The 12,241-nt window shown below is 38.8% G+C and overlaps 1 non-coding gene across 1 annotated transcript; it reads left to right on the forward strand.

The window, feature by feature from the left end:
- The first annotated feature begins 9,974 nt into the window (after window positions 1–9,974).
- LOC131421637 (small nucleolar RNA SNORA33) lies at window positions 9,975–10,102 on the forward strand. The gene has a single exon (XR_009223921.1). It is a non-coding gene; the product is annotated as a small nucleolar RNA SNORA33 (small nucleolar RNA).
- Window positions 10,103–12,241: the final 2,139 nt, after the last annotated feature.

Raw genomic sequence — 12,241 nt, forward strand, 5'->3', positions numbered from 1 at the left:
ACATGAATCGACAGAATCCTTGCACCTGCTTTCCAAGTCCTTAACCCCACATCTAGGCTTGTGGTCTCCATATTCACTGGCTAAGGCCTAGTTCTTGATCTTTTTAAAGTAAATTTGGGTTAGTCATATGAGATCTCTTAGTGGTTGAGCTAATTTTTCCTGACAAACCATTAGTTGCTGCTTAGTTTGCGTATCTGGGTCATACTCAACTTCATATAACAACTATTAATAAAACCCACCCTTTTTTAAGGGAGTATTAGGGGCCGAACACTTACTAAATATTTTCTGTGCTCCTTACTCCAGTTATCGCTGGTAGTACTGGTGGTGGACCTCTGTCGTTTTGATAATTCCCTATATAAGTTCTGCTTTCCCAAGGTGTACGCAAACATTTGCTTCCCCCAGGCTCCTTTGTAGCCAGGGTGGAGCCGTGTCATAAATTCAACCTAACTGATCCACCCCTGCAAAACTTCACTCAGAACTGAGTGACCTGAGGTAAGAGGCTCTGCGTGGGTGGGGAAGGGCATTCACTTTTCTGGCATGGCAGAAGCAGAAATGAGTGGCAATGGTGAATTCGGAAGAGTTCCTGTCAAGTGGGGCTCAGGAGGCAGCTGTAGTGGTAGCTTCCTCATTCATCCAATTCTTCCTCATGGCTTAGGCTGTTGTTTATTTTTCCGGAAATTTTAGAATTGAGCCTGTTACTTCATTGCTCCTACTGATTCTACGAGCTGCCTAATATCCTTTAAAAAATTCAATTTCAGCTTAAAATAGCCAAAGTAGTTTCTGTTATATGCAACTATGAAACCTGAGCAATACAGCACTATTAGTATTATCCTCCTCTTAAGCATGAAATAAATTAAGGGACATGGAAGTTAAGTGATTTGTCTAATACCACATTTAAAGAGTAAATAAGTGTTGGAACTGGAATTGAAATCAATGGCTTTTTAGTACTTCATACCTTTAACTTCTCTCCCCAGAATAGGTAGCATTTTGAATTGTTAACAATCGCATATTCCTCAGGACATGTTTGTGCCTGATCCTTTTTGATGACAAGTTTTTAGACCGTAAGAACATGGTGTGACGTGAGAGAAGAAACGAAGTCACAAAAAGGAAAGTGAATTCATAGTCTGGGGAGGACTAGAAGAAGGAGAATGAATGTGCAAAGCAAAGTGTCACAGGCTAAACTCTTTTTCAAAGAAACTTCCACTTAACGCATATTCATTCTGGTCATGTCTTTTGCAAAGCATAGTCTGAAAATCGGAGAATACCATAGTAGGTGACATCAAAACTCCTCAAGCTACTGTATCTTCAAGAGAGAGATGCAGGTCTATGTCTTATGGTATTTGATTCAGATAAACTTTTCAAATTATATGTTGTCTAATTTGTTTCCAATTTTCTAATGATATTGTCCCCCGCCATCTCCCCATTGTAGCTTGTATCCACTATTGGAACACACAGCCCTATTTTTGGTATCATGAAGGGCTCGTCCAGCTTGTCATTAATGAAGACTTTCGAATTCCTTCTTGCTTATCTTCCCCACATATTGTTTGTAGTTATATAACTCTCGAGAAATGTTTTGTTCAATGTCCATTTGACTTTGAATTTAGCTTGTTCTCAAGGATCAGCAAAATGAGTTTTGAGATGTCCATGTCCTGTGAATAGGCAAAAATTCTTGGTTTCCAAGAAAGCTACTTTTGTTTGTGCTCTGGGTGAATCGCTTTGTGCCGAGAACCTTCTATTGCCCTTCCTTGTTCCTTTATTAATTGGATACTTAAATGGGTCTTTTAAAAACTAAAGCTCCCATTATTATATTTAAATCATGTTTTCATTATTATTATGAATGAATTATCCATCATTCTCAAATTTCAATTACTTTTTTTCAATAGCCTAAGCACAGCATAAAGTGCCTGAAAAAAATGTGGTCCAAGTTGGTGGAGATGAGTTTTCTCTTTCTTAAGGCCTCTCTAAAGAACATGGGTTCAGAAATTTAAACCAAAAATTCCCAAACTGATGACTACTAGGCCCTTGTAACAATCAGGGTCTACTCAGGACACGAGAACTCACTCCACATCTTTCAAAAGGGGAAAGTTTATGATAGGAAATAATTAGAAAGATATTGTAAGAAGAAAAAGGAAAAGGGAGATGGTGAGGCAACCCAGATATCAAGAACAGCAGAAAGTTGCTCTTATCTCTAGGGCTAGAAGGACAAATGGAAGAGGTGGTGTGACCAGAGCCAGGTGCCAGGACTTCCCTCCAGAGAGCTGGACCAGAGAGGACATGTAGCCTCTGCTGGAGGCACAGCCCAAAGCAGAGAAAGTAGGAGAAATACACTGGGTTTTCCCCGCCTTCCATGTCCAATTTCCTGCCAGGACCTCCCATTAATGGAATCTAACTAAAGCCAGTTGGCAAGGGAACCTGGGAAACATACATTTCAGTCCTTTGTGACACATGGCAGGACAGGGGAAGAATGGGAAGTCGACTGAAGGGCAAACAGTCCGACAATAACACAGCAACCTAAGGAAAAGCTTGGGACTAGAGCAGGCTTATGTCCGAAGCTGCTTCCTTCATTTTTCTGCCTGTAAGTTATTTAATGGGCCTTTCTGTAGGCAACTGGTGTGTGAGGGTTCTCCTTGTACGAAAAGCTGTTCTGATAATACACACAAAACATTGTCTTATGTCATCAGATTATAGTTATTTTTTAAATATTAGTTTATTTGCCTTGCCTTATGATGAGCTATTTATTTTTCTTTCTTCTATATATAGAACTCAAGATAGTATCAGTGCTAATGAAGTCTTATAATAACAATTATTATTAGCGGGCTCTTATTCCATATTTCCAGTACGCCTTCAACTCCATTCCCATTATTATAATCATGTAACGTTTAGCAATAACATCACATTAAAATTTCAAAGAATTTTTCTCTGTTCCCTGAGAAAATAAAATCTTTCCTTGGTTACAGATTACAATTCCTATTTTTAGGCATACAGTGGGGCAGATATCAGGAATTTTCTGGCTGAGAATGCTGAAGGTAGCAAAAAGAAAGTGCGGTGAAGGAAGTTTCATGAAAGTGCTGAGTGATGGTCAGTGACCGAACTGCCTGGGACAAAGGGGGAGACAGTGGTATAGACCGAGCCAAAGGGGGAGAAAGTGATAGGGAGGCGGCGGTGAAGATGGAGGGAGAGGGCACGGAAGTTATTGTGCAAATATTTATAAGCATCTGCCTCACGCTGAGACTGTCCCAGCTGCTGAAAATAGAGGGGAAAACAAGACAGACACATTCTTTGCTTCTGCAGATCTCATATTCTAGTGGGAAAGAAAAACAAGATTAGTTTAAAAATCTATGATCATTTCAGGTAGTGGTGTTATAAGGCGGAGGCAATATTTGCTGAACGGGTAACTTGGAGGGAGTGGCCAGGAAATTCCTCTCTGAGATGATGACTTTGGTACCGAGACCTGAGTGAGGACTTCAAGAAAAAGGATTCCAAATGCACATAGTCCCAGAAGCTACAACAAACTGGGCATTTTTGAGGAATCAAAAGGCGGCTGCGTGGCTAGAACACAGGGAGGGAGGGAGGGAGAGATGAAATGGGTTGGCTGCTGCAGCAGCTGCATTTTATTAAACCCACAAATTAAGGTGGAACCATTATTCCAGGATGACTTTAAACAAATAACACTGCGATTGTAAAGAAGAGATTCCGTTATGCAAGGCATGGTGTTAGGTTCTTACAAGACACAAAGATGAATAAGGTGTTAGGTTCTTACAAGACACAAAGATGTCCGCCTCTCAGGACACCCAGCTAAAGAGGGAGAGACCAGAATCAAAAATGACCCAGGACAAGAAAGACACATACGAAGTGCAACAGTTGGGTGGAAGAAAACATTCCAATAAGGCAGCAAACCATTACAGAAGACATTCAAAAAGAAATTTGAGATAAATTGCGATGCTTTGAATATGAAACAAAATAGTTCAACTTTGGGCAAATGTTACAAAGGACCATTTCATGTCTTCTGGTATCAGCCAAACCAGAATTTGGATGATAGAGTTAAGGAGCTAAGAGGGACTTTAGTTATCACTGAGCTCAAACTCTTCATTTTTCTAAAGAGGGAATAGGAGAGATTAAATTACCAGCTCAAAGTCAGTAAACTGATACCTGCCCATGAATCTTTCTAGAACATATCTTGCTTCTTTTGTGCAATTAATAATAACATGGTCATAGGTGTCAGCTTTAACCAATGCTCCACAGATTCTGAGACACAATTTAAAAGTATTTTTCAGATGCTTTCATTCATTCATTCATTCAACAAATATTTATTGAGAATATGCCTACCACATGCCACTGAACACTGAGTATATGCTAACCCCCAAATACTGTTGAACATTTTATGCTAATCACTGCACTCCTACACAGTGAATCAAAAACTGAGTTACAAATGCACAGTTGTTATTTCCCCCTCGCTGAATGTAATGGAAAGTAAGAAGTCATCATAAGCAGCACCATAATTTTCCCAAAGCCTGACAGTAATTCTGGGCTTCCTGTCTATAAATAGGTTGGTCCACTCTAAATGGACCCCACTGCACTTCTTTAAATCACAATTACTAAGAACCATCCACAAACAGCTGATGTTGGAATTGCATGATCTAGATGAGCAAACTTCATGCTAGGGCATTTAAAGATATGTCTGTGGGATGACTAATAGCCTATATGGAGAGTGAAATGCTCAGCTGCTCAGAATTCTTAGCAGGTCTCTGAATTCCGTCTAAAAATATTGGCGGCAACATCTGCCCTCATTGTCGACACATGCTGAGAAGGCTTCAATATTCACCCAGAACAGGTAGGCTCTTGGTTTTCAGGGCATTGAATAAAGATCGTCTACCCAGCAATCTGTGTAGACTGCATTTAAACTTCATTGGGAATACTGAAAACTGCTAGAAATTTAAATTCTAGTTTCAGGAAGATTGGTATTTATTAAAGAATTCACTCACTGGGAGTCAAGAGACAGGTTCTAATATCACCTGTGCAATGAACAAGTTGGTAGCTGTGAATGTCCTCCTGTCCATCCCCCAGGTACTCTTTACTATGCTCTAGGGGCCACCGATGGACTGTATATGGAGGGTCTTTTGATCCTTGAATATATATCACATATTTTCAAACCCAAGTGCTTTTGCTTGTGCTGTTTCCTCTGTCTGGAATCTCATTCCCTTGTTTCTGCATGTAAAACAAAACAAAGTAAAAAAAATCTCTGCTCATATTTTGAGGCCTAACTCAAAATTTACTTCCAACTTTTAATCAGGAAAAATGATCACATCTTCCCCATATTCTATGACTTTATCACACACAAGTTCTTACTATGTGCCATGTACCTTATATGAATTGATCTAACTTAATTTTAGATTGTCACAACTATTTTCCCTCACTTATAAAGGAGAGAAATGAGAGCCTAGGTCAATTTGCTAGCAATTAGCAGAGCTGAGATTTAAACCTATGAACACTTGATCCCAGACACTATGGCTTAACTATTTTATTTTCTAGCTATCTGGCCTCTACCAGCCAAGCATATCAGAACTAGGTTTATAGATCTCTACTTAGACTATGAAATGTGAACTATTTGAATGGAAAGACCAAGATCAAGCGAAGCTAGGGTTTGAGGAAAAAGATCTGCTCATTCTACAAACTTGAGTTGATGTTCTACCATGTTGGTGGCAAGACTGAGATCTATTATAATAACATAGTGATGAATTGAGCAGTTTTGGAACTAGAAAGCACTATTTGTTATAGGCACACAAATTTTGATGCTTCTGTTCCTTAGTTTTTCTATCTCCAATTCATAGAAGACACATGGTATTATATATCATTTTGCAACAGATCTGTGAATGATTCTCTCCCATTTTTCTAGAATTATTAATTTTTCCATTTATCCAATTAATGCTTAGTGAGCATCTATTGTGTTCAAGGCTCTACAGAGGGTTCATAGAGGTATAAGATAAAAATCCATGCCCTCAAGAACACACATAGGTGAGATAAGACACATAAACGTGTAACTATAATGGAACTTTGTGTAACTATTCAATTGTAGGGAAAATACCATTTACATTTCATTAATTCAGATTCACACTTTTAAGCTATCATCAGTTTGCAATACATTTCCACTCTCATTCCTAAGAGGAAGCAAGTTGAAAGTGCAAGAAAGGGAAGGGTACAGATGAAGCATAGAAGAGATGTTGACATATATGAAGAAAATGCAGATATAAGACACCGCAATAGTTCTGAATATCTCAAAAACTCATTTTCACTTTTGTTGCAAATGACAAGTTTTAAGTCAGGATAGTTATACTCAGATGGTGCACCATCCAGAACATTGCCCGAAACAGTAACAATATAAATACATGTTTCCTCCTCCCACACACATGTATAACTACGATGTACACATAGTTGAGGTCATTAGTGTCTCACCAGTCTGGGAAATTTTGCTATTCCTATAGCTCTAACTCTCATTCCTTTAGGCAAATTAGCAGAGCTCCATCAAAATGCATTCTTAATTCATAAGCAGATAATACTTTGAGCTGGCAAGTCTCATAGCTGTGTACAGTGCTGGCATCCATTCCTTATCCAGCACACCAGCAACTGCTCCAAAGCCAAATCCCCTGTTAAGTCCTCCACCACACTGTTTATATCTCCTGTAGGCCCCCAGAATATATTTTGTGTATCTCATCTTTGTCAGTTCAGAACTAGAAGCCCAACAATATTGGTTAGGACAAATGTTAGTTTGTTAATGGGTTATTTCTTCTCATATTCCATATACTTGTTTATTCTTTACAACTCTTGTCCTTGTATTCCCATCTAGGGACATTTGCTGAGTTGGTCGTCTTCACTTCTGTACCAACGGTTAAAGAACACTTAGCTGAAAATTACACCTTTGTTCTTTTTTTTTCTTTATTTTTTGTGAGGAGGATTAGCCCTGGGCTAACATCTGTGCTCATCTTCCTCTACTTTATATGTGGGAAACCTGCCACAGCATGGCTTGATAAGTGGTGTGTAGGTCCGCGCCCAGGATCCAAACCTGAGAACCTCAGGCCGCCGAAGCAGAGTATGCGAACCTAACCATTACACCACTGGGCCAGCCCCACGCCTTTGTTCTTTTTAAAAAAGAATTTAGACGTAAGAATTGTAATTCATAAAGGCTTCTTTATGTTTCCTCTTTTCGTTGTAAATGACATTATAGATTTGAAACCCTGAATTCATATTAAATTGATCTGCGAGACCATAAGGCCCTTGGGGGCAGAAACTGTGTTTATTCCTTGCACCTCACACAAAGCCTCCAGGATGGGTTCTCAGTGCATTTGTGTTGAATCCAACTGAGGAAAAAATTGTGGTTCATTTTGTTTATGCTGAGGGGGGAATCTGCTGATAACATTATCCAAGTTTAGGGGAAAATTCTTGGATTTTAAAGAACCTAGGTAGCAAGACAAAGAGACGGTGGAATGGTTGGAAGAGTTTTGCCTTGAGTTTCCACATCCATGGGAAAGACTTTAATCAACCTATTCTGCTTCTCCTCTCTCCCCCGTGCTATGGATTCTACCTAATACACTAACCTATCAAGTTGATACTTAGATAAAAAGACAAGCAAAGTGACCATATATATATGTTAAAAAAAAAAAAAAGTGGAAAATACTGCAACCCCTTTTACTCTCCATAGCAGAGCATTTGACCTTGGCACACACTCCCTTCCATAGTCTTACAGGATTTTAACGCATACTTTAAAGTTAACCTGTTTTCTCAAGCGTATGATAACTGCAGGAAGATATGGCAATTGTGTAGAGTGGAGAAGAGGTGATGTCCTGCTGTTCCTTTTTGTATTCACTTTATCAGCCAGAAGAGTAAGTGTTCCCCTGTGGCTCCTGTCAGCTTGGCCGTCATTTTTCAGGGTGAAAGCTCCATCAACAGATAGCAGCCTCTCCAACTGAAGAAAGAGGATCTGCCACTTTAAATTTTCAGCAGGCAACTGGCATTTTATTATTTACGTATTTCATGTCATTATGTTGGATAATGTAACAAATGATGCAATCAGATCCACGGGAAATTTAAAGTGGTGTACACCTGTTCTCACCTGGGAGAGGAGCAATAGCTCATACACAACTTCCCCAGCTGAAAACCAGCAGCACACAAAGCCTGTGCGTAGAATGTGCTCCCAGACTGACAAATAGGCCAAGTCGGAGAACATGAAATAAATTCCTTTAACCTTCTTTGACGAGCTTCAGACTTGATTTTTTTATAAAATGGCCCTTCCTCGTATTGGAAAAAAAAATTTGTTTTTGTAGCAAACTTGGTTCCCTAAACTGCCATTGAGGCAGAAAGGTGAAAACCAAGTATAATTTATAACTGCTTTTCTGAGCTCCTGGCTGAATTCGCCTACTAGTCCTAGAGATAGACCCGTATATCAGTAATGTTGTTACTTTTATTTGGAAATTGTATGCAGAGGAAACACGATTGTGTTTTCTGCAGTGAGTGAACCACGAAAATACATTTCTCAAAAGAAATTTGTCATGGGTCATACAAAAGAGCCAAGCTCCACCCCCTCATCCTTTTTCAACATCTTTGAAAAATTTGGAAATTATTCAAGAAAAAAATGACTTAAATCTATAGCCAGTCTGGGGTATAGCTGCTCTCTGAGAGTCGTACTGAGATAGTGTCAGGATGGATGGGGGACAGGAATGCTGAACACCCCAATTCACAGCCAGTTACCTGTTACCAGCTCAAGTTCCTGAAGGAGGATGAACATTCAGGCAAATCTTTCTTTTTCTTGTAAGGCCTTTATCCCAAATCCTAATGGAGTCTCTTAGCTAGCGAAGTTTACCTTGTAGGGCTACCAGATAAAATATAGGACACCTGGTTAAATTCGAGTATTTATTATGCTAAAATATACTAAATAGTATACGTATAAAATATTTTATAGTAAAATAATGTAAACAATATACTTATACTATGTAGCAATTCCAAATAGTGGATAGGACATATTTATACTAAAAAATCATTTATTGTTTACTGAAATTCAAATTTAACTGGGCATTGTGGTTTTTGTGTTTGTTGGTTTGGTTTAGTTTGTTTTTTGCTAAATCTGGCAACCCTGTTAAGAAGAAAAGGGCTCCCAGTACCTGGGCTACCTGTAAGCCTAAGGCGAGTGCCCTGCTTTGCCCCTTTCACCTGGACCCACACCCACATCCCAGTTACATACTCCACTACTGGCCCACTTGCTAGCAAAAGACACCACAAGTAAGGAAGTGGAGGACAGAGAATTCCTCCCTAAAATCTACAGCAGATGTGTCGAATCCTCTACATCCAGACTTCACCAGGAAGAGGAGGTGGCCCAGCCTCCTCCATCATGTCAGCTGTATATAAGAAGAAAGGAAGACTAGCAGGGGCCGGTCTGCTTTAGGGTCTCTGAGCTCCAGGGCCTTTGATCTTTACCCCTAATCTCTACTGCCAAGCACTGTGGTCCAACAAATGGCCTTAGACACGGCTCATCAACATCAGCACCCTCTTCCACAGAGGGGAGTGATGGCAAACCATTTCTACCTAAGCACAGGGTAGCATGTTTCTGGGCCTCTGCTAATACTTACATAATGATGGATACAAGTTAAACTGATGCGTTTGCGAGATGTATATAGTACACGTGATATTTTTTATTCTTTATTTTCCACCATCAATATATGTGGAATACCAGAACCACAGAGGAAATAAGATCAAGTTCTCACTTTCCTATTGTTCAGTCAGACACTCGGGATAGATTGCATCTTCTGAGCAGTTATCTAGCTGAGTATCAGAGATGCTCCTGCCTTTCTTTTGTTTCTTCATGACCATACTTATAAAAGCCTTCTGTTCTTTTGATAATGTCCACTTTAACGGACGTTAATTAATGTCCATAGCTGTGACTTTCAAATTGAATGTATCAAAATCATCTGGAGGACTTGTTAAAACATGAGTTGAAATGAATCTGTTTATCTGAATGTGTTTCTGCAGAAATTTAGAAAAAGCTGGCAATAGTAAAGCCATGTTACAAGCCTTAAAGACATTGAAATGATTAAGGTCCCTGAAAATGGCTATAAGAAAACAACAACAGGTTGGTTTTGGGATTCAGTAGGTCTAGGTCTGGGGTGAACCTTGAGGATTTGCATTTGTAATGTGAGCCCAAGTGATGGTACTGCTGCTGGTCCAGGGACTACACTTTGAGAACCACTGGGCTATAGATTAATCTTCCTTGTTGTGGCCAGATGTTGTCCTCTCATGGATGTAAGATACCAGTTTCCTATTAAAGTGGCCATTAGATACCTTCAAATCAATTTTAGAAGACATACATGTATGTGGACAAGCAAAGATGTTATAATACTTATATATCAATTACTTTGAAGGACAATAAATCCATACCTGGCTAGCGTTACATTAAATATAGAACATTGTGGTTCTCACATATCTTTGCTCTGTGAGACAGAGAAATTTCTCTCTATACCTGAGAATACATTTCCCTTACCACCTCTAAACCACTATGTATATAATATTAATACTAAGAGAAGATAACATCTTTGCAAATAAATTAGCTTGTTACAAATTGCTAATTAAAATATTGTTTTCCTTATTTTAATAATACATATTTTAATGGAAAGTTTAAAAATAAAGGAAACACCTTCAAAATAAAGCATAGAAGTTAAACCCAGTTCCACTGCTCAGCGAACCTCTGTGAATGTTATATTACATATCTTTCTTGTCTTCTTTGTTTTCCCTTTTTTGCTGTTTAATGAAATTAGAACTACATTGTACATACTGTGTTGTGATTTTTTTACCAAATGATAAATTGTGGGCTTTTCCTTATGTCATTAAATATGCTTCAACAATACGATTTCTAATGACTACAAAGTGTTCTTTCACGAAGATATGCCATAATTTATTTTGTTTTTCCCCTATTGCTGGGCATCTCAAGTATTTCCTTGTTTGCTGATATAAATAAGGCCAAGAGAAATTTCCAGGTTAAAATGCCATCCTGGCTGGTCGCCACAATAAAACTTCATCTAATTTTCAATGAAAATAACGATAAAGACCAGAAAACAATGAAAAGTCACAGAAACTCTAAAAACTTGTATTTATGAACAATTTAATGCTAGAATCTGGAAGGACTAACTGCTAACTATAAGACAAAAAGAACTGAGCAAAAACCAAAACTATTTAAGTTCCGTCTCATGAAGTGCCTAACTTTCACCCATGTAAAACCAAAACCATCTGGAAAAAAAGAAAAGAAGGTACTGTATGTTCTCCCACTGCCTATCCCCTACTCAGAATCTAAGATCTTCACCTAACTGAAAATTAGAAGCTATTCTTTGCACTACAGCTGTTGCCTCTTAAGGATGCCACACTTTCCTTTCAATGCTCCATTATTCTACATCGCTATAGAAACAGCTATACCCAGAATGAAACTGATAAAACAAACAGAATGCTGGTGGTAATGCCTCCCATCCTGGGAGACATAGCCTCATAAACAAACTAGCTAAATCAGGAACACAGAGATAAGCAGAATGCTGGGAAATGTGTATCCAAGAGTATTGTGTTCCAAGTATTCTGCCTGTTCACAGCGTTATAATGCCAGACAGTAGTAATAGAAGATGCTGCCTCAATAAAGCAGAGCTGCAATAGACGAATGCCTTCTAGAAGGTAGGTATTGAACTTGGAGTGAACTCATCAACTCGCCCTCTAGTTGTCATGATAAGTATGGAATTTTACCATCATCCAAGTGGCCAACACCAAGGGAAACCACAAATCTCGTTTGTTGACATATGCCAAGGTTATAACGGAAGTGAAAGGAAAGCACCAGTAAGCCGATGAGAGAATAACGCCAATATGGAAGGTTGAGATCAGGAGTGCAACTATGAAAATTATCAACTGCTAGTTCAGAAAAAAATTTCATGGAACTCTTTGGCATCTTCAACTGATACAAGGAAAAATTACTTCAACGAAGAGAAGCTGAAATGTGTACGGTAAGAAAAACCCAGGAAGAAAGCCAACGAGTTGTCATGAAAAGGCAAAAGTAAGAGCTAAAAATAGATATGGATGAGACGTGGAAGGATTGCAGATAAAATAAAATATAATAGCAGAGTTTAAAATGCTCTTGGAGGTCAAAATGAGCAGAATTTATATAGAGCACAGACATGAGATCCTTTACCAGGTTACAGAGGAAAGAACACAGATATGAAAGTTACAA

This window comes from Diceros bicornis, chromosome 2 (genome assembly GCF_020826845.1).
Source record: "Diceros bicornis minor isolate mBicDic1 chromosome 2, mDicBic1.mat.cur, whole genome shotgun sequence".
In the NCBI taxonomy this organism is placed as follows: Eukaryota; Metazoa; Chordata; class Mammalia; order Perissodactyla; family Rhinocerotidae; genus Diceros; species Diceros bicornis.